Source organism: Rana temporaria, chromosome 1 (genome assembly GCF_905171775.1).
Source record: "Rana temporaria chromosome 1, aRanTem1.1, whole genome shotgun sequence".
NCBI lineage: Eukaryota > Metazoa > Chordata > Amphibia > Anura > Ranidae > Rana > Rana temporaria.
In genome coordinates this window covers 379,082,348-379,105,621 of record NC_053489.1, presented here as the reverse complement: position 1 = coordinate 379,105,621, position 23,274 = coordinate 379,082,348, and the positions used below count along the sequence as shown (strand labels likewise).

Below are 23,274 nucleotides of genomic sequence, written 5' to 3'. Positions count from 1 at the left end.
GTGATGGGCACAGTGGCGACAATTTATGGTGGCACAGTGGCTGCGTGTGTTGGCACAAGTGGCTGCACAAGTGGCTGCCCTGCCTACTGTTATCACCGCGGCGGGGAACATTACAGACAGCGTTCGTTTGAACAGCTGTTTTCCCCACTGCGCATAGACACTCCCCCTTGGACGGATCTGTCCAATCGCGAGCAAGGGGGAGTGTCTATGTGACTTGCTCGCGATTGGACAGATCCGACCAAGGGGTGAGTGTCTATGCGCGGCGGTGGAAAACAGCTGTTCAAACGAACGCTGTCTGTAATGTTCCCCGCCGGCGGTTGATTAACGTGGCAGCGGCGGCGATTTCGGCGGGAGCGGGGGGCCGGATTAAAAGGTCCGCCGGGCCGAATACGGCACGCGGGCCGTAGTTTGCCAGGTCTTGATCTAGATGCTGTAACAACCTAACAAAACGGACCTTAGTTTACAGACTAACTTTACTAGAATACATTAAGCTTGTGTATTACAGGGGTATTTATATTTAAAAAGTGAAATTGTGTCCGGAACTCCATTTTAACTGTTTACCATTTCAAGGTATTCCGGATGTACAGGTGTATCTCAAAATTAGACCATCACCAAAAAGTTAATTTCAGCAATTCAATTAAAAAATGTAAACGCATTAATTTCATAAACAGTGGACCCTTAGCGACAGGCTCATGTACCTATACGTCAGCACTTTAACTATGGATATTTCGGCAACGTCAGCAGCTGCTGCCACAACCGAGATATCCATCTTTTTAGCAGCCAGTCCTGTAAACGATAATGGTGGTCTCTGCGGCGGGTTCGCAGCAAGATCACTTTCATCGGAGACTGGAGAAGGGGTACCCTGCCTTCCCCAGCTTACCGGAGCCGTCGATAGCGGCGGAGGCAAACGGGATCTGTCAGTGGCTGGGTATGGATACGAGAGAGCAAGATGGCCCCCACCGGTCTCCAAACCATAGGGCGGAAGAGACGTCAAAACGTCACTTCTGCCCATACATCTTAAAAAGAGAATTTTTTTTGTCGTCATTTTTTCAAATGACAATTTTTATTGCATTTAAAGCGGAGCTCCACCCTAAAGTGGAACTCGTGCTGATCGGAACCCGCCCCCCCCCCTCCGGTGTCACATTTGACACCTTTCAGGGGGAGGGGGATGCAGATACCTGTTTAAAGACAGGTATTTGCACACACTTCCGGCCACACGTCTTGGGCAAAAGACGGGTTTTTCCTGACTTCCCGTCTGTCCCCCGTTGTGTGGCACATCCGCTTTAAGTCCAAATATAAGATCTGAGGTCTTTTTTATCCCAGATCTCATATTTAAAGCGGATGTGCCACTAAAAAAATACAAATACTGCAGCTGCTGACTTTTAATATTAGGACACTTACCTGTCCTGGAGTCCAGCTCCGTCCGCAGCAGAGGACGAGCGATCGCTTGTCACTCTGCTACTCCCCCCGCCATCCTCAGTGAGGGAACCAGGAAGTGATGCGCTCCGGCTTCACTACCCGGTTCCCTACGGCGCATGCGCGAGTTGCGCTGCCGATTGGCTCCCGCTGTGCTCTGGAAGCCGAGTGTTCCCAGAGCACAACGGGGGGGGAGGACGGGAGGTGACGTTCCGCCCGCAGTAAACCCGAAACTGTGTGGCCGGAAGTGGGTGCAAATACCTGTCTTTAGACAGGTTATCTGCACCCCCCTCCCCCTGAAAGGTGTGACATGTGACACCGGAGGGGGGGGGAGGGTTCCGATCAGCGTGAGTTCCACTTTAGGGTGGAGCTCCGCTTTAAGTTGACCTGCCTGTCATGCTTTTTTCTATTACAAGAAATGTTTACATTCCTTGTAATAGGAATAAAAGTGGGGACATATTAAAACGGCATATTGGGATGATTGGATGATTGGATTATTGGCTGCAATACTGAGAACTCTCACTAGATGTCAGTGCACTTTATACACATATGTAGCACTGGTATTTTTGCTATGTAGTGCTAAAGATTGGTATTTGGCTCCCTCTGGTGGTATGCAATGTGAACGAGATTTGTTTTAACTTACACATGCAGAGCAGGAAGTGTTTTGTTTACTTTGTGAAAGGACTCACCTACCCATAATGCCCACTCACTAGTGAACACTAGGTGGCTGAACTGCATGCTGGGTGGGTAATAAAAGGCAGAGGGCAGCCATTTTTTGCTCTCTTCTGGACGCATGGCCTGCCTGCAGGGATGTGTGAAGGAGTGTTTCAGAAGGGGGCCTATATCGCGTAGAGCGGAACAGAAACCATTGACTCCGCTTTACCAGTGTGCTGAGGAAACAGTGTGATCGGGTCTGAGGATCCAGAACCCCTGATGGAGCCAAACACATGTCCGGTTTACTTGCGGAGAGGAGCAGTGTGACAGTGCTGACTGGCAGCAGGACTGAGACAACCGGAGTGGAGATTCACAACTTTCCAGGCCTGAAATTAACACCCTTAACACACTTAGACTAATTTCACAGTTACTGGGACCTGTAGTCCTACAGGGAGGTCTCATTCAAATAGACTGAGTTCAATCAGGCCTCAAAACCTATACTTCATTGAGGGCTGACTGCCGGTTTAGGTATACCTACACCGGAGGCATCTACAAGAGTGTTGTATAGCAGGAACTGTTATCACTTTTCAGTTTATGCTACTCCAGTACTTGTTAAACCGTTGGATTACAAATGCTGCAGTATAATAGCAAGCAGAAGAAAGAAGACCAGAGACTACACTTCTCACTGGGAGGGTTTGTGCTTTGGATACAGAAAGACAAAAAGGCTGCCTTATACCTCAGGGGAAGCTATTGAGAAATTGCATTGTGCTGTGTTAATTTCCTTGCATTAGTATGTTTTGATGCGGCTGTACTGGAAGTGGGAAGGTGGCCAGTGTCAAGGCATGGTCACTGAGCACTAGTCCCACTTGGAGACGCACCGCAGTAGAGATTCAAAGGGACCTTTAAAAGTGTTAATTTGTGTACACTCATTACACTATTATAGTAAGTTTGTATGTTGATACAGTTATTATAACTACTGTTTTTATACCAGTCTCAGTAAACTTGCATTCTGGTTGATCATAGTTGGTGTGAGGCTTGTTCATTATCCTAACAGGTGGAACAGCGGATGCCCAGATAACGGTAAAGGTACACTATATACACACATTGTTATGGTGGGATTGTTCCTTGTAGTGAAAGTTTCACATCAACACGGTTACACAGCTGTGTCAAGCGGGCTGAGACAAGTTATTTGGGGTTAGGAGAGCAGAGTACAGGCCCAATTAATTACCAGCAGCTTCTTCGGGGGTAAGTGCTACACATATATATGGTAATGTTTATCAAAATATGTTATTGTTTCCTGCAGTGCTTGATACAACAATGTTGCAAGAAGCAGTTGCTAATGTTTAACTGTTCACTTGCTGTTTTTTAAGCAGCTGTACAACAGGATCATAGTAACTTATACTGAATTCATGGAAAAATTAAGTTTGACCTATTTTTGATGGAAATATGGGTAGAATTATTATGTTAACTCCTGACAATTAACATATTGAACCCATTACTGATAATATGCATATACCGTATTTAATCGGCATATACCACACACTTTTTCCCCATAAAATCAGGGGAAAATCGTGGGTGCGCGTTATACACCGATGGCATACCTCGGAGGGGAACGAGCGCCCGCCGGAAATCACCGAGCCGTTATCTCCTCTCGGCTCTCACTCGGCGGTCACATTACACACGCACAGTCCCGCCTCCGCCACCAGCATTGGACCAGTCTATCACAGGAGATGGTCCAATGCCGGAGGCGGGACTGTGCATGTGTGACGTGAGAGCCGAGAGGAGATGGCGGCTCGGTGATGTTTCCGGCGGGCACTCGTCCCCCTCCTTCCCCTCTGAGGTATCTGTCCCTTAATGGTGTTTAAGGCAAGTTTCTGATCCACTCCACGCTGCAAAAACAGCAAGACCCTGGAAATCGAATATGCCCGTGGACGTAGATCCATCTCCTCGCACAGAGATGTAGGCCTTCCAAGTGCAATGGTAGATCTTCCGAGGAGACGACTTTCGCACCCTCAGCATGGTTGAGATGACCGAATCCGACAGACCTCGGTCCCTTAGTACCTGGCTTTCAATAGCCATGGCGTTAAAGCCAGCGACTGTAAAGCAGGATGAAGTATGGGACCTCGAGACAGAAGGTCCTCCCGCATTGGCATCCGCCACCAGGCTCATGAGGTTGGCGTACCAGGGAAGCTGGGGCAAATCTGGAGCGATTACAATTCCTGTGATCCCCTCGGCCTCTACTCTGCGGAGCAGACAAGGAAGCAACTTCAGAGGGGGGGAAGGTATAAATTAGTTGTTGCTGACCTCACGGAGCCACCAACGCAGACCTGGCCACGAATCTCGACACCTTGCGATTGAGTCGAGAAGCCATGAGATCCACGTCCGGTGTGCCCCACCTCCGGCAAAGGAGTTTAAACACCTCTGGATGCAACGACCACTGCTCTTGGTCAAGTATCTGGCGGATAGTCCGCCTGCCAGTTGTCTACGCCCGGAACGTAAACTGCCGCCACGCTCCTTTTCGCCCATCGCAGGACATGAGCGACCTCCGACGCCGCAGCCAAGCTCCTTGTTCCCCCATGATGGTTGACATAAGCCACTGCCGTGGCGTTGTCAGACTGGATCCTGATTGGACGTCCTTGTAGCCTCTGCGACCACGAGGAGAGGCACAGCTTGATCGCTCGAAGTTCTAGTACATTAATCGGCAGGCGGGATTCGTCCGTAGTCCAGCGACTGGACCCCCCACCAAACCTGTGAGGCTGGCGTCCGTCATGATCACAGTCCAATGGAAGGGAAGGAACGACTTCCCGGACTGAAGACCTGGGGATCTCAGCCACCAACTCAGAGAAGCCCTGACTTACCTGACTTACCTGAACCTGACGATCCAGAGACAATGGAGATCTGTTCCATTTGGACAGGATCTCCTTCTGCAAAACTTGTGTGGAATTGGGCATACGCTACTGCCTACCATGAGGCCCAGAACTCGCATGCACAAAACGGAGAGACGACCATTTGCGGGATGCTAACAATTTCACCGCCGACTGGAGTGGCTGCAACTTCTCCAAAGGAAGGAAGACTTTTGCCTCCGAGGAGTCGAGAATTAATCCTAGGTACCTCCAGACACTGAGACAGACTTCTGAATGTTAAGCACCCAACCAATTTCCCGTCCTCCTCTAATTCTGAGCCAGAAGCAGCTCCCACAGAAGATTGTCTGTGTAGCCCACGATAGCAATGCCTCGCTGTCTCAGCAAAGCCAGAATCAGGGCTAGCACCTTTGTGAAAATTCTTGGTGCCGACGCTAGGCCAAAGGGAAGAGCCACAAATTGATAGTGGTCTTTGCCTATCGCAAACCGCAGAAACCTCTGAAGCCTGGTGCAGATGGGGACACGCAAGTATGCGTCCTTGATGTCCAAGGACGCCAGAAAATCCCCCTGATTGAGCGCAGCAACCACCGAACGAATTGATTCCATCCGGGACTTTCAAACCCTTACAAAGGTATTGAAGGCCTTGAGATCCAAGATTGGACGGACTCCATCCTTCTTTGGGACCACAAACATATTCGAGTAGAATCCCTGAAACCTTTCTTGTAGTGGCAAAGGTAAAATTACCCTGCACCTCAGTAAATCGTGTACTGCCCCCATTAAGACAGTCAGACGAATCAGGGAAAGAGGAAGATTTGAGGGAAAGAATCAGTTTGGCGGATAGGAAAGAAACCATCTTGTACCCCAAAGTGATCCTCACAGACCCACTGATCGGCGAGCAGGGAGGTCCACCGATCTGCAAACCCGCAAAGCCGTCCCCCCCACCCATGAGTTGGGCGGGGGGGCAAAACTTCATGCGGTAGCAGCTTGTTTGGCTTGCGCACCCAGGACGATTCTGGTCCCCCAGCTGGACCTTTGTCAGTCTGGAAGGATCTGGCCAGGGGCCCTGACTGACGAAAATATCGCTTCTGCGTGGAAAAGGAAGGTCCCGACTTACGGCGTGGCTCCTTCCCCTTAGAGGGCTGAGTGAGAAGTGTGCTATTACTTCTCGTGACATTATTAATAATGTCGTCCAGCGAGGTACCAAAAAGCCTCCCAGCTTTGAAAGACAGATCTGCCAGAGCTTTTTTGGATGCTTGGTCAGTGGACCAGCATTTCAGCCAAAGCAGGCGGCGCAATACCACTGCCTATACAGAGGCTCTAGAGATCAAGGGGGCCTCATCCTGAGTGGCATCAGAGACATACACAAAACCCTGCACCAATTGGTCAGCCCAGCCTTACGCACTCTGGAGGAAGCTGATGCTCCTCTGTTGCAAAATCTTTGCCCATTCAGTGAGTGGGAGACACCAAAATTGCAGCCAAGATAGGCCGCAACGCTGACCCCAGCATGGTGAACATGGAACGGCTCACCGCTATTACTGTGCAAAAAAAAGGGGATATACTCCAGGGATAAAACTATAATCCTGCCACTTAATAAAACTCTGGTTAGGCCACATCTGGAGTATTCTGTCCAGTTCTGGTCACCAGTCCTCAGAAGGGATGTGCAAAAACAGTGCTTGTCGTGATTACAATAATTGAAATGAAATTGTGAATATATATAATCTGAATGATGAATAACCAATGGTACAAGTCTGTGGTGAATAAAATAATGGTTGAAAATGGATAGAAATTGATGATTTTAAACTTTAAAAATAACCACCATGATTACTATTGGTATCCAATAGTATGAACATGAGAACAAGGAAATATGATGAATGGAAACAGTAAAAGGAGATTGTCCAATATCCTAGAAAACCCACAAATCACAAAAGTCCAAATAAAATCTTGTGTAGTTCAGATGAATAACTTCCTACGTGGGTCACATAAAATGGGGAGGAGTAAAGATGTCTACTCACCAGATGTGCAGCCTCCTACCTTATGGCAGGAAGGATCTTGCAAGCTTGTGGGGTCTGCCCAACCTCCTGACGTCTTTAGACAGATCCTCCGGGGGCCCTTCACCTCGGATGGGACATCGCTCCAGATGGGATATCGCCAGGACAGGCTCCTCGTAGTACAATAATGTTCAGCGATTTATTAAATGTCTCAATGGCTACAACATATGCCAACAGAACAAAATTAAAAAACAATGTATCCTCCTATTGCGAGCAACCGCAATGATACAGCCTGGAGGAGATGGAAGTCACAAGACTCACACCAGAGTCAGTGTGTGTTCCACCAAAACAAGACGTAGCGCAATGTGCATTCCATCTATTGTGACGTCATCAGAACCCTGTCAGCTTCTGATGTCGTCATGATAGATGACGAAACACGCAAGATTGGAACGCACATTGCGTTACTTCACGCTTTGGTGAAATGCACGGCCGACTCTGGTGTGGGTCTCACGGCTTCCATCTCCTACAGGCTGTATCATTGCTGTTGCTCGCAATAGGAGGATACATTGTTTTTATTTTGTTCTGGTGGTATATGTTGTAGCCATTAAGACTTTTAATAATTTAACAAAAGTTATACTAAGAGGAGCCGGTTCTTATTTTTTCTCTACTGCATCGCTGGCGATATCCCATCCGAGTTAAAGGGCACTGGAGGACCCATCTAAAGATCCCAGGAGGTCAAGCAAACACGAGGATGGGCAGACCCCAAAAGCTTGCAAGATCCTTCCTGCCATAAGGTAGGAGGATGCACATCTGGTGAGTGGACATCTTTACTCCTACCAGTTTTATGTGACCAACGTAGGAAGTGTTTCATCTCAACTACACAAGATCCTGTGAATTGGACTTTTGTGATTTGTGGGGTTTCTAGGATAATCGGACAATAACCCATTACTGTAGCCATTCATATTTTATTGTTCTTAGTCACCACAGACTTGAGCCATTGGTTATTTATATATATATATTTATTTGGTCACCATTTAATTTTATTGTAATCACGACAAGTGCTGTCTTTGCACATTAGGTTGTGTGCATGTTTTTATTACCTATTCATATCGATTTGAACAGCAGCTGCATATATGCACATTATATATATATATATATATATACACACACACATATATACATATATACACACACACACACACACACACACACACACGTCTCAAAATTTCAAGTCCTGAGCTACTAGCCAGGCCTCAAGGCATACTTGCCACCAGTTGCCCCGCCCAACCCCTACCATGTCCCGCCCCTAATCCCGTTCCTAGACAAGCCCTCATAAATCTCATTAAATTACACTTAAATGTTTTATGTAGAAGTAATAAATATTAACAACAACTTAATCCATGCCCAAAAAATGCAGCCTGCCCATGTCTACCAATGCAGAAAAATGTCCCCACATTGCAGCCAGAGTCCCCCCTCACCACCCACATTGCAGCCAGAGTCCCCCCTCACCTCCCACATTGCAGCCAGAGTCCTGGGTGTATATAATTTGCTGCGATTGGTTCCTCGGTGCGGGTGATTCAATACACTAGTTTATTCCTCAGAAGGCATGTGTTGGAACTTGAGAGAGTCCAAAAGAAGGGCAACAAAACTAATAAGGGGACTGGATAACCATGATTACAAGGAACGACTGCAAAGACTAAATCTATTCTCGTTTGAGAGGGGACATGATCACGATTTACAAATACCTCAATGGTGATCCCAGTATAGGAAATAAACTTTTTAGTCTCAAGTAGTGCAAGAGAACAAGGGGGGACACAATGAGATTGGAGGAGAAGTGGTTTAACCTTAAACTGCGTAGGGGGTTTTCCACTGTCAGGGCAATAAGGATGTGGAACTATTTTCCACGATTGGTGGTGGCTGAAGGGAGTATGGGTATTTTAAGAGACTCTTGGATGTGCATCTTAAAAGTGATTGTAAAAGGTTCAGAGGTTTTAAAAAAAAACACAAACAACCATGTCATGCTTGCCTCTATTGTGCAGTTAGTTTTGCACAGAGTGGCCCCGAATGTCTTCTTCTGGGGTCCCACAGCGTCACTGGTGGCTCCTCTCCGCAAGAGCTAACCCCCTCTGTGAAGCTGTCTCCTGAGGGGGTTACCTTGCAGGCACGCTCCCGTGCGATATACAGTCGGTGGCCATAGCCGCAGAGTGCATTACTCAACCCCGCCCCCGGTGTGCAGCATCATTGATTTGATTCACAGCAGTGGGAGCACTGCCATCATCCAATGAAGCTGGGGAAAAGCAACGCGGGATCGCACCCAGGAGATTTGGAGCTCGGGTAAGTAAAACGGGGGCTGGAGGGGCGGAAACTTAAAGTGCTTTTTCACCTTTGATGCATAAAGGTGAAAAAACACGAAGACTTACAACCCCTTAAAAAAATCCCTAAATAGCTTCCTTTACCTTAGTGCAGTCCTCATTCACTTACCTCATCCGTCCATTTTGCTTTTAAATGTCCTTATTTCGTCTGAGAATTCCTCACTTCCTGTACTTCTTTCTGTAACTAAACACGGTAATGCAACACTTTCTCCATGGTGTGGAGAAAGCCTCTTGAGGGTGGAGGGGGCGAGCAGGAGGGTCAGGACGCTATCTACTTTGCAGATAGAGAATAGAGCGTATAATAGTATACGTATAATAGTATAATAGTGTGTTAGTGGATGTCCTGAAACTCCTGCTCGCCCCCTCCCCCCTCAAGAGGCTTTCTCCACACCAGGGAGAAAGTGTTGCATTACTGTGTGTAGTTACAGACAGAAGAACAGGAAGTGAGGATTTCTCAGAAGAAATAAGGACATTTAAAAGCAAAATCGAAGGATTAGGTAAGTGAAGGAGGACTGCACTGAGGTAAAGGAAGTTATTTAGGGGAAACATTTTTTACCTTTACAACCCCTTTAAAGAGCACAACATATTAAGGATATGGGAAACTATAGACACGGACATATGTGCACCTACACAGGTTGAAATGGATGGACCAATGTCTTTATTCAACCTCACCAACTATATATTGGAAATCTAGCTCCACGTGAGGACGTGCGTCGCGCTCTTGGGTGAGGAGGAAGGACCATGGAAGAAACAGGAGACAGGACGGACCATAGCATGTGAGAGAGCGGACACCCTCCATGCACACGCCGCTCTCTACCGACCTCCCACGGAGCCGCCGGGATCACCCCCGCCTTGCTGCATTGAGAGCGCTGTCTCGTATGCTCTGCATCGCCGTACCGGGAAGTCGGATCTTAGGCGGTAAGCCAGGGGGATACTGTAAGCTGAGCGGGCTGTGCACTGGGAGGATAGCACCCACCGCCCACATCATCCCCGTCCAAGTTTCCACCCATATATGTGAGTATATGGAGCCAGCGGCACGCTGAGCTCTGAAGGAAAAGCTGCACCCCCCCTCCCCCAGCGGTTACAGGACGCAAGGTATTTTTCCTTTTCTTTTTCTCTCTAAAAAAAATAAGGAAGAAATGTTTAAACTGTATTGAAGAAGACCCGGAAGGATGGTAAGCTGCAATCTCTGTGGACATAATGCGCTGTGAAATAATGCTAAGAGAGATACATCTGGTTTATTTGAAAAGCTTCCCTTTTTTCTTTTTTGGTATCCCACATTCTGCTTGTCTTCTCTCAGTATGATAAGACATGCCCATTAAGGGTGTGAAATATGGTCATTGGTTATACTGAGGAAAAAAGCCTTGTAAGATCCGACTGCACATAGAACTCTTTACAATATTTGACCAGGAGGACCCAATAACTGGGGGAGTGGGAACTTATGGATAAACAGTTGCCTGTCTAAAGTGACCCTGATTAGAGGGGTAGACAAGGACACTTTAACTGACTGATTGAACTTAACTGACTAAACAGGACTAAATACATCACAAGTGAAAAAAGGTCAAGCTGGGGAAGAGAATCAGGAGGAAAGAATCTAACATGAGTAGAATGATAAGTAGATCAACAAAGGGGGGGGGCACTACCACTACCCCAAGAAATACAACAGCAACAAGCTCAATAAGGCCCTTTGTGACCAGTGGAGAAAGCCTGCAGGCTCTCGGAGCTCAGGGGACAACAAAGCAACAACAAGGTAACAAAATAAAAAAGAATGAAAATAAGAAGCCCCAGAGTGAAACCTCCAGAGAAACCTCTTTGGAATCAAGAGAGGAGGTGTCTATGGGTAGTGGACTGGAAAGTAGTAGGATAGACGCACAGTCCCCCTCAAAGGGAGAAATGGCAGAGATGTTGCTAAAGTTGGAAAACGCGATAAAGGGGGAAATACAGAACTTGCGGACAGATTTGGGTCACATGCTCGTCAGAATAGAATCAGCAGAGGAGCAAATTGAGAAACAAACCCAAGAATCATACTTACTAAAAATTCAGATCGATCAGATTCAATCACAACAGAGGCATATCCTATATAAATTAGAAGACCAGGAAAACAGAAACCGGAGACAAAACCTGAGGATAAAATCAATACCAGAGAAGAGGGGGGAGTATCTCAGGGTAATAATGCAGACGATATTTAACCCTGTACTGAAAAGAACAGCAGACAATCCTATCATGATTGAAAGGGTACATCGTGTGGGAAACCGGAAAAGAGCGCCATCCGAGCGAAATAAGAGATGTTATAATAAGGTTTCGATTCTATGAAGATAAAGAAGAAATATGGAAGAAGTTGAGGGGGCAACCCCCGATAGTTTTCGAAGGGGTGGAAATCCGGATTTTCACCGACGTGGCCCAAGAAACCTTGGCGAGGAGATGGTTGTTAAAACCACTCCTAAAACAGATGATCGATCTAAATATTAATTACAACTGGGGATTCCCTGCGTGTTAAATTGGGACTAGAGAGGGAAGATCAGCGATCTTGAGATTCCCCGAGGACTTAAGTGAATTTTGCAGGAAATTGGATATTCCGATCCCTGACTTGCCGGGATGGGTGTAGGGGGGGGGGATAAGAGAGAGGGAGGGGGCTTTCCCTTTCGAGATTCCCCTCCCCTCTCCCTCTCTCTTCACCCGGTCCCGACTTAAGCTACAATATGCTCCTCTGGGGTCCTCCTTGAGGACGTACCTCCCCTTTTTTTTTTTTTTCTTCTCTCTTCCTCTCTCCATCTGTCCTGGGAGTTGGAGGGGCACTGGGTGGATACGGGGAGGATGATTGCAACTAGTCCTCCACCCCCTCTTTCTAAAGGAAGGAGGGGGTGGAAGAAAAATCATAAACCTCACCCAGAGCGAACTGAACCAAGAAAGGGTAATTGGTTCAGAGGTCTTTAATAGGCCAATTGGGAGGGCGGGAGGAGAGGGACGGGAGGAGGGAGGGTTGGGGTTCAGGGGTCTTTAATAGACCAAATGGGAGGGCGGGAGGAGGGGAGGGGGAAGGGGGGGGACGGACGGGGGGAGGGAGGGAAGATACCCTGTCTCACCTAGACAACTAGAAGAGAGCGTAAACCATAAAAAATGGAGACCTAGACTTGGGGGGAAAGAAAAAAGAAAAAAAACGACGATGCCAGTAATTAAATGTCTCTCATATAATGTAAAGGGTCTAAACAGCCCATCCAAGAGACACAATGTGTTAAAGGAATTGAAACATTATAGGGCAGACATCGCTTTCTTACAAGAAACCCATCTCACAATAGGATCAAATATAAGGATATACTCGTCTGACTTCCCTACTTGGTATTATGGAGATACCATTTCCAAGAGGGCCAGAGGGGTAGCAATTGGGATAGCAAAGGGAACTAGGTTTGTGCTTACAGATAACAGACCCAGAAGGGAGATTCCTCTTTTTGAGAGGAAAATTGGAGGAAGAAGAGTAAACCTTTGCAAACGTATATGCTCCTAATACCTCCCCGATGAAATACTTATTGGGAATTCTGGGGAAATTAAAAGACTACAGCAGGGGAAAGATAATACTAGGAGGAGACCTAAATTTCTGTATGGATCCGAAAGCTGACAGATCACACCGGACATCAGAAACTCAGGATACACAATTAAGAAAGGTCAAAGAAAGCTTACATAGAAATCAGTTAGTGGATACATGGAGGATTTTTAACCCTAGTCAGCGAGATTACACTTTTTTTTCCCAGGTACATGGTAGCTATTCTCGGATCGACCACATATTCGTTGACCATAGAATGCTGGAGGGGGTGGTCGAGACGAGAATAGGGCCCATGACGATCTCGGACCATGCGCCCATTAGTATATCTATAAAAAACCTAGGTAACCAAAGGCCCTATCAAAACTGGAGATTAAACAAGGAACTATTGATTGATGAGAAAAGCATAACAAGGGTTAAAAAAGAACTAGAAGAATATTTTAAGATAAATGAGACAGAGGAAATCTCGGCAGCAACCCTATGGGATGCCCACAAGGCAGTGATAAGAGGGGTTTTGATTTCGGAAGGAGCAAGGAGGAAAAAGGAAGCGATTAGTAAAAAAGTTAAATTAATAGATGAGATTTTCAACCTAGAACAAAAACACAAAAAAGATGGAAAGCAACGAGATGTATACCTGACCCGTGTCAACAAGCGAAATAAACTCAAAGATCTTATGGACCAGGAAACAAGAAAAGAATTTAACTCAATAGCAAGGGAAAGATATAGGTGGGGAAATAAAACAAGCAAACATCTGGCTCGGCTGGTGCAAAAAAAGAAATCAAGGAATTAACAAAATTAAAAACGAAAAAGGAGGGGTTTCCCATACAACAAAAGAAATCACCGAAACATTTAGATTATACTACGAAAAACTATATTCAGTAGAACAAAAGAATTGGCAGATAGGTGAGAAAGAAAATAAGATCACAACCCTTTTAAAAGAAGCAAGACTCTCAAAAATTAGCCAATCAGATGCTGCGGGGATGGATAGGCCAATTACGGAAAATGAGATCAAATTAGCATTAACAAGCTCAGCCTCAGGTAAAAGCCCAGGCCCAGATGGCTTTACAGTAATGTATTACAAAAAATGTAAAGAGATATTACTACCAAAGCTTTGTAAATATTTTAATGGACTTGGGAAGGGGTACAAATTAAGTAAGGAGGCCTCCGAAGCAATCATCACTGTTATCCCAAAAGAAGGCAAAGACATGGAAAGCTGCTCGGGCTACCGGCCAATATCCTTGCTCAATACAGATATAAAACTGTTCGCAAGGATATTGGCCGGGAGAGTTAAGCACGAAATGAACAAATTAGTACATACAGATCAGACGGGTTTCATTCAGGGGCGAGAGGGGAGAGACAACGGAGTAAGAACACTCTTGATAATTCAGAGAATGAGGGCAATGGGGTCCCCAGGTCTACTCCTGTCGATAGACGCAGAGAAAGCGTTCGACAGGGTAGACTGGGGACTTATGCTCTCTACCTTAAAGGAAATGGGGTTCGGTCAGAAGATGATGAATTGGGTTGCCGCCCTTTATCAGACCCCCATGGCTAAAATAAAAATAAACGGCAGTTTCTCGCAAACATTCCAAATGAAAAACAGAACGAGGCAGGGGTGCCCTTTGTCACCCCTGCTGTTTGTTTTATCGCAACTGCCAAAAAATAAAAGGGATCAAAATAGGAGAGGAGGAACACAAACTCGCAGCTTTTGCAGACTACGTCCTCTTCTATTTAACTGAACCCAAAATATCAATCCCAAACCTATTAAACCTTTGTAATGAATATGGAGAAATTTCAAACTTTAAATTAAATATCACCAAAACGGAGATCATGAGTATAAACGTAAGTAAACAGAAGAAACTTCTGAAAGCGAACTATCGTTGCGCTTGGGTCAGCGAACTTAAATATCTTGGGATCTTGTTAGCAAATGTGATCAATTTTATTCCACTGCTAAACGAAATTAAGAAAGAGACAAAAAGGGTGGAAAACAGAGCAATATCATGGATAGGACGAATCAATTATTGCAAAATGGTCATCATGCCTAAGATCCTATATAAATTCCAGATGATCCTATAGCACTCCCAAGAACGTTGCTTTCAGCCCTTAAAACCAATTATGAATTTTATATGGAAGAATAAGAAACATAGGGTATCACTCCAAACACTAAGGCAATCAAAAAAAAAGGGAGGGCTGGCCGTCCCGGATGTTAGGGGATATTACGATGCGGTTATATTAACAAGAGTGGTGGAGTGGGCCAGAGTCAACAAAGAAAAAAGGTGGGTAAGATTAGAAAATGAACTATCACACGCAAGGTTAGATAAGATAATTTGGAATCCTCCCCAATTTAGGACACTGGACATAAACCTACACGAAATAACAAAAAATGCACTGAAAATATGGGACACAGTATATAGAAAAGTTGAGAAGGAATATAATTCACCCCTCATAGCACTGAAAAATAATGAATTTTTCGCACCTGGTATGACACAAGTGGGGGGCATTGGATTAAAAAGATACTGCACAATTAAGGGATATAATGAATGAGGGTCACATTAAAACACTGCAGGAGTTAAAACTTAATAAAAATGTAATGGAATCAATGAGTGAAGGTACCAACAGCTAAACCATTTTATTCAAGATCTCCCACACCCATTGAGGTCAGGAGATCAGTTGTCAGAATTGGAAAAAATCTGTACTACAGAAAGATCTAAAGGTACCATTTCAAAACTATATAGGTTACTACTGAAGATAGGGGAGCTGAGCACACCTCCATTCATTGAAAAATGGGAAAAGGAATTGGGCACACAGCGGGATAGGGCCACAGTAGAGAGAATGTTGACTCTGACACACTCCTCCGCGGTAGACAGCCGCACGGCGGAAATGTGCTTTAAATGTATCTCTGGGTGGTATATGACACCGAATATAATTTAAGAAAATTTAAAGAGGGGCAGACAGGGGATTGCTGGAGGGGCTGTAGATCACCAGGAAATATGGCACACCTCTGGTGGGGATGCCCTAAGATAAAAAAAGTATTGGGAAAATATACTGGGTTGCGTGGAAGAGATTACAAAGAAAAAGATAAAGATGGACCCGTGGGTCGTACTATTCCACGGGGGAGAAGAAAGCATTAAAAGGTACAGGGAAACACTTGTACCGCATCTCTTGAACGCTGCCAAGAGATTAATTCCCAGAAGGTGGCAAGACCCAGCCCCCCCTCTAATTTGGGAATGGATCGATGCGGTCGAAGAAACATATAAAATGGATGAACTGAAAGAGGGTTTAGAGGGCAACAATGTCTTATTAAGCACAAAATAAGAGGATTGGAGGATTTTCAAGAAATCATGGAGTTACACAGAAAAGTTAAGGGAAGAAACCCAACCGCTTTCTTAGAAGAAAATCAGAAAGAATTAGAGGACTTGAGAGAAGGTCTAGGGTGAGACGGGGGGGGAGGGGGAGGGGAGGGATAAAATTTGGAAGGGTTAACTTTTGATGCCTTTTTTTTTTGTTCTATGCTAAGGAAGTAACATATGGGTCTATATGTGTTTAGATGTATGTGTGTACGATACAATAGCATATGTTTAAAAAAAAAAAAAAGGAAAAAAAAGAAAAGGAAATGGAAAAAAAAAAAAAAAAAAAAGAAATCTAGCTCCGTACTTTTTCCACAAATGGGTAAAGTATATGACATCAAGGTCATGGAGAAGATTTTCCACACAATACTAACAAGAAACCCTTTATGCTGAAATGGGATCTTTGGTTTATCTACAAAACACAAATTAATGCATAGAATTCATATAGATGCCTCTATAGTATCCTAATGTTTTTCAATTTTATTTACTTTTCCATTTCATAATTGTTAGAGTTGCAGCCGCTTTAAGATACAGAAGATTACCATCTGTATACAAGAACACACATTTTCAATGTAAACTAATTGAATATTTTTCATATGTATGTTTTATTAACGTTGCTTCAAATATCTGCAAGAAACTCCGTAAAAAGTTTGAACACAAAAAAAGTGCTTCTTCGCATCAAACACCTGTGTTTCTTCACAAACAAAACTGATTGTGATACCCCAACAGTCAACATGCACACTCGCCTCCAGCAAAGACCCCTATGGGTCAGGTTGCACTTTATAAATCAAACCCCAATGCTGACCCCCAATGCTGACCTCTCCTCTTGCCTTAGGAATGAAGACAAAGTAAGCTCTTCCATAGTGCAGCAGTTTATTGAAAAAAAAAAAACATTAAAAAGTCACTCTAGTGTTTGAAACATCAGACTCAATACAGCATCAAAGGAGTCCCAAGATGGCCGACTTCCAGGGCAGACAGGACGTGACATCACCCACTATATGCCTTGCGTCATGTATCAGGACGCCGGGTGATCACTAGACCTAAATAATCTGACTGAAATTGGACACAGATCTGCCCACAGCTGCCAAAATAGTGGAGACCGTATATAGGCAGACAAGCCATCAGAGCACAATTAGATATATATGGACCAAGAGTATAATATATACCCAAAAATGAATGCAAGACAAAAAATAAAACCATTATTCCCTGCCGCCTTTTTGTTGGAGACCAGCTAGTGGATAGAATGGCACAAAATGATCACATCCGCCATTTTGTTCAAGACCATCTAGTGCAGGGATATGCAATTAGCGGACCTCCAGCTGTTGCAAAACTACAAGTCCCATCATGCTTCTGACTCTGGTGTCATGTTTGTGGCTGTCAGAGTCTTGCTATGGCTCATGGGAATTGTAGTTCTGCAACAGCTGGAGGTCCGCTAATTGCATATCCCCGATCTAGTGAATGAAATGCCAGAAAAAAGGAGGCTCTATGTTAAATAGTTAGAGCCCTTTGACACTGGTGCATTTTTTGCGGCGTTTTCTCGGTAAAAATAGCGCTATAAAAACGCTCCAAAACCGCCCCTCTCCATTGAAATGAAAACATTGTAAAAACGTGGTGTTTTACCGCTATTTTACCGCTCCGCTATAGGCGTTTCCAGTGTGAAAGGGCTCTTAGTCAGGTTGAAAAAAGTCCTAGTTCAACCACAAAAAAAAATAAAAAAATATAAACAGTACAATCCCATACACCCAACTCCATATATATTTGTACATGTGGATCATATCCCCACTTATTCTCCTCTTCTCAAGAGTGAATACATTTAGTTCTTCTAATCTTTCCTCATAGCTGAGCTCCTCCATGCCTCTTGTCAGTTGGTTACTTCCTCCAGTTCCTCGATATCCTTTTTGAGAACTGGTGCCCAAAACTGGACTGCATATTCCAGATGAGGTCTTACTAATGATTTGTACAGGGGCAAAATTTTATATCTCTCTCTTTCTGGAGTCCATACCTCTCAATACAAGAAAGGACTTTGCTTGCTTTGGAAGCCTGCAGCTTGGCATTGCATGCCATTATTGAGCTTATGATCAACTAAAACCCCCAGATCCTTCACTACATATCCCCCCAGTTGTACTCCTAGTATGTATGATGCATGCATATTCTTAGCCCCCAAGTGCATAACTTTACATTTATCAACATTAAACCTCATTTGCCACTTAGTTGCCCAATTAGAGCATTGAGGTCGGCTTGTAAATTAGAGACATCCTGTAAGGACGTTATTCCACTGCATAGCTTGGTATCATCTGCAAAGACAGAAATGTTACTTTTGATCTCCGAACCAATATAATTTATAAAGATATTAAAAAGTAAGGGTCCCAGCACTGAACCTTTGGGGAACACCACCGATAACCTTCGACCAGAGTATGAATCATTAACCACGACTCTGAATTCTGTCTTTCGGACAGTTTTCTATCCATTTACAAACTGATATTTCCAATCCTGTAGACTTTACCTTACACATAAGCCGTGTGTGGGGAACTGTATCGAACACTTTTGCAAAATCCAAGCATATCAAGTCCACAGCCACGCCTCTGTCCAGGGTTTTACTTACCTTTTCGTAAAAGGAAATATGGTTTGTCTGACAACTTCTGTCTTTCATGAATCCATGCGGTCTGTTGCTTAGTTTTTTTTTCCCCAGCAAGAACTCATCCATGTGGTCTTTTATTAAACGTTCCAGTATCTTCCCAACTATAGAAGTTAAACTAACAGGTCTATAGTTACTTGGTAAAGACTTTGTTCCCTTTTTAAATATGGGCACCACATTGGCTCTACGCTAATCCAGTGGTACTATTCCTGTCATTAATGAGTCCCTAAAAACTAGATACAATGGCATTGAAATTACAGAGCTGAATTATTTTAGGATCCGTGGGTGGATGCCATCTGGTCCAGGTGCTTTATCCACCTTTATTCTGTCTAAATATTTCTGGACCATATCACTTTTGAGCCATTGTGGATTTGGGGCTGTGTCACTACCACCCCCATTATGGACATGAGCTCCCCCATGCTCAATTGTATACACAGAGCTGAAGAAAGCATGTAATAAATTAGCCTTCTTTGTCCCCAGTTACCCACTCTAGATTTTTTTGAAAAGGGCCTAAATGCTCAGACGTGACCTTTTTACTGTTAATTTATTTGAAGAATTTTTGGGGGTTTGTCCTATCATCTTTTGCGATCTGTCATTACTTTTGAATCCTTGATTTCCTTTTTACATATCCTGTTATATTCTTATTAACATTTAAATGACATTAGTGTTCCTTCATTCTTATATTTTTTAAAAGCCATTTTCTTTATTGTTTATAGTTTTTTTAACTTTGACCGTGAGGATGAAAGATACAAACCAGCTAATAAGTAAAAAAAAAAAGCCCACATACATGAACAAAATCAAAATACAGCAAAAAGAGGATTTTTTAAAATGGCTTACCTGTGAAATCCTTTTCTTGGAGTACATCATGGGACACAGAGCAGCCATAGTAAATACTATGTGGGTTATACGCCACCTATAAGTGAATCGACACTAGCACACCCAAAAGACAGTAAGTCATCCTCTATATAACCCCTCCCATACAGGAAGTACCTAAATTTTTGAAGCAAAGAAATGTATATCCCAATAAGAGGGGAGGGACTTCTGTGTCCATGATGTGCTCCAAGAAGAGGATTTTACAGGCAAGCCGTTTCAAAAATCCTATTTTCTTTATTGTACAGGACATAGAGCAGCCATAGTAATTACTATGTGGGATGTCCCAAAGCAATGCTCTTGAGGGGAGGGAGACATATTAAAGCAGGCCGCCATCAGGCACGAGGACCTATACTGCTGCATGCAGTACACTGCACCCAAAAGCAGCATCCTCTTGCCCGTCTTACATCAATCTGATAAAATGTAGGAAAGTATGCACGGATGACCAAGTTACGGCCTTGCAAATCTGAGTCAGAGGCCTAGTGATGCACGGCCCACGAAGCACTTACTGCCCTAGTAGAGTGCGCTCTAATGCCCTGTACACACGATCGGTTCATCCGATGAAAACGGACTGATGGATTTTTTCATCAGATATCCGATGAAGCCGACTTTCATCAGTCGTGCCTACACACCATCGGTTAAAAAACCGATCGCGTCAGAACGTGGTGACGTAAAACACGACGTGCAGAGAAAAATGAAGTTCAATGCTTCCAAGCATGCGTCGACTTGATTCTGAGCATGCGTGGATTTTTAACCAATGGACGTGCCCACAGACGATCGTTTTTTCTATCGGTTTTTTAACCATCAGATAATTTTAAAACAAGTTCCTAGTTTTTAACCGATGGATAAAAAAACAGATGGGGCCCACACCACGCTCGTTTCGTCTGATTGAAAACGGTCAATCATAACGTGAAAAGGTAGAAGAAACCTTTATTTCAAACCATAAGCCTGCATAATAACCTGACGGATTCAATTTGAAAAAAGTCGATTGTAGCTGCCTGCTCTTTCATGGGCCCTTCTGGCAGAACAAAGCATCAGTTTTCCGTATCTGAGCTGTCACTTTCAGATAGATCCTGACACCTCTCACTACATTGAGAGAATTTAACAATTTTTGTTCTGCAGAACGAAGCTCTGGAGAAAAAGGCGGCAGGAAGACATCTTGGTTCAGGTGAGAACTTTATATTACCTTAGGCAGAAAGGTTGGGTGTGGAAGCAAAACCACATTGTCCTTATGAATAATTAAGTATGGCACTTTACAGGAAAAAGCTGCCAATTAAGATACTCTCCTTGCCAAGGTTACCGCAACTTAAAAAAAAAAGAAAAGGGAAAACTTCCTTGTTAAAAAGGATCAAGGCAATATGGCGCATAGACTCAAAAGGTTGCCTTTGTAAGGCAGAAAGAACTAGATTCAAATCCCATGGGCACAAGGGTGACCTAACTGGCGGAGTTATACGCGTTATCCCATGTATAAAGGCCCAGATCAAAGAATGCGAAACAAGCGGCCTTTGAAAAAAATACTGACAAGGCCGAGATCTGACCTGGAATGTACTCAAGGCTAGTTTCATTTCCAGCCCCAATTGTAGGAAGGCAAGAATTCTTCCTATGACATACTTCCGAGGATGCCATGTTTTGGCTTCACACCAGGAAACATAGGACCTCCAGATCCTATAATAAATGGCCCTAGAAGCTGGCTTTCTTGCATTAATTAGGGTAGTTACCACTGAGCCTGAAAGCCCCCGACCCTTTAAATGTGGGCTTCAATAGCCAAACCATTAAATTTAGCGATTGTAAGGCAGGATGAAACACCAGTCCTTGCAAAAGCAAGTCTGGACAGGGTGGAAGGGTGTACGGTTTCCCTACTGCCAGCCTTTATGATTTCTGCATACCTGGATCTTCTGAGCCACGCCAGAGCTACCAGTATTACCAGCTTCCCTTCCTTTTTGATCCTGCGTAGAAGCCGCGGTAGCAGCTGAACTGGGGGGGGGGGTTTACGCATAAATAAGTGAAAACTGATCCCAAGGGGTCACTAGCACATCTGTTCCGCATGCGAATGGATCCCTCGTCCTTGATACAAAGCTGTTCAACTTCTTGTTTAATCTGGACACCAATAGATGTCCAGTTTTTTTTGGCATATGGCTGAAAAAAATTGCGGGATGCAGAGACCATTCTCCGGGGAACAATTGTTGGGAAGCTCAAGAAATCTGCCTGCCAATTCTCTACTCCTGGAATGAAGACTGATAGACTAGGCACATGCTTCTCTGCCCAAGTCAGAATATTGTTCACCTCCCCCCTCTGGGCTGCGTGACTTCTGGTGCCCCCTTGGTGGTTGATGCAAGCCTCTGCTGTGGCATTGCCAGATTGCATCCCGACGGGACAACCCTGCAACCTGAAAGTCCAGGACATTAGAGCCAGACGCACCAGAATGTTGATGGGCAAGGCTTTTTTGGACCACTTCCCCATGACAGTTGCCTCCTCCAAAACTGCTTCCCAGCCCAAGAGGCTGGCATCCGTCATTACTCCAGTCTACCGGCATAAAGGATTCCCCCTTCTGCAAATTTATGGCCACCAATTCAGACTTTGGCACACCCCTGGGGCCAAATACATTGGGTAGTCCAAGGCTTGGATCTTCTTGTTCCAAGCAAAAAGAATACGGTTTTGCAACAGTCTTGAAAGAAATTGGGCATAGGGAATCACTTTTTTTGGAATCCTTTGCCTTGACCATATGGACCAGATTTCTTACCGCCCTGACTTTCATCTGAGGCAAAAAGACCCTTTCTTGAACTGTGTCTATAACCAGACCCAAGTATTCTAGCCTTCTTACTGGCCGTAAGTCTGGCTTCTCTAGGTTGAGAATCCAACCCTGGTGATCCAAATACTTGACCGTGCTGTACACACTCTGGTCTAACCGTGCAACCGACGGATCTATAAGCAGCAGGTTAACTAGATATGCCATTACCGATATACCTTGGACCCTTAGTCTTGCTATCACCGGGGCCAGAACTTTTGTAAAACCACCGGGGAGCGGTGGCTAACCCGAAGGGCAAGGCAACGAACTGAAAGTGGCGCTGTTCCATTTGGTGAGCAGGGGAAAATTGGCACATGCAGATATGCATCTTTGATGTCTATTGATGCTAGAACCTCTCTTCTCAGGGATCTGACCAGATTGACTCCATGCAAAAAAAGTGTATGGTTATAAACAGATTTAGATCTAGAATGGGCCCAACATATCCATTCAGTTTTGGCACCTTGAAGAGATTTGAATAAAAACCCATGCCCTGCTCTTCTGTAGGAATCTCTATGATTACACCATGCAACATCATCTGTCTAGTGCCAGGAATAAATACCCTTTTACTGGGTGGAAACGTTCAAAACTCTAGTTTGTATGCTAGAGATACCATGGAGATGACCCATCTGTCTTGGATCTCTTCCTGCCAAGCCCCTGAAAACTACAGAAGCCTCCCCCCCACTCGATTCAGCGGGGGAGCCTTGGGACTGTTTTGCAGGCTTCTGCCCCCAGGGCTTCTTGGGTTCAAGAGGTAAGCCTCAAGGCCATGACTGTGGAGGCCACCGCAACTGCCTGGAAGGCGTCACACCTGGTG

General features: G+C 44.7%; 1 protein-coding gene across 2 annotated transcripts in view; it reads right to left on the bottom strand.

The window, feature by feature from the left end:
• LOC120911274 (chromatin assembly factor 1 subunit A-B-like) overlaps nt 1-23,274 on the bottom strand; it is a 245,898-nt gene that overhangs the window by 119,480 nt on the left and 103,144 nt on the right. The window lies entirely within an intron of this gene.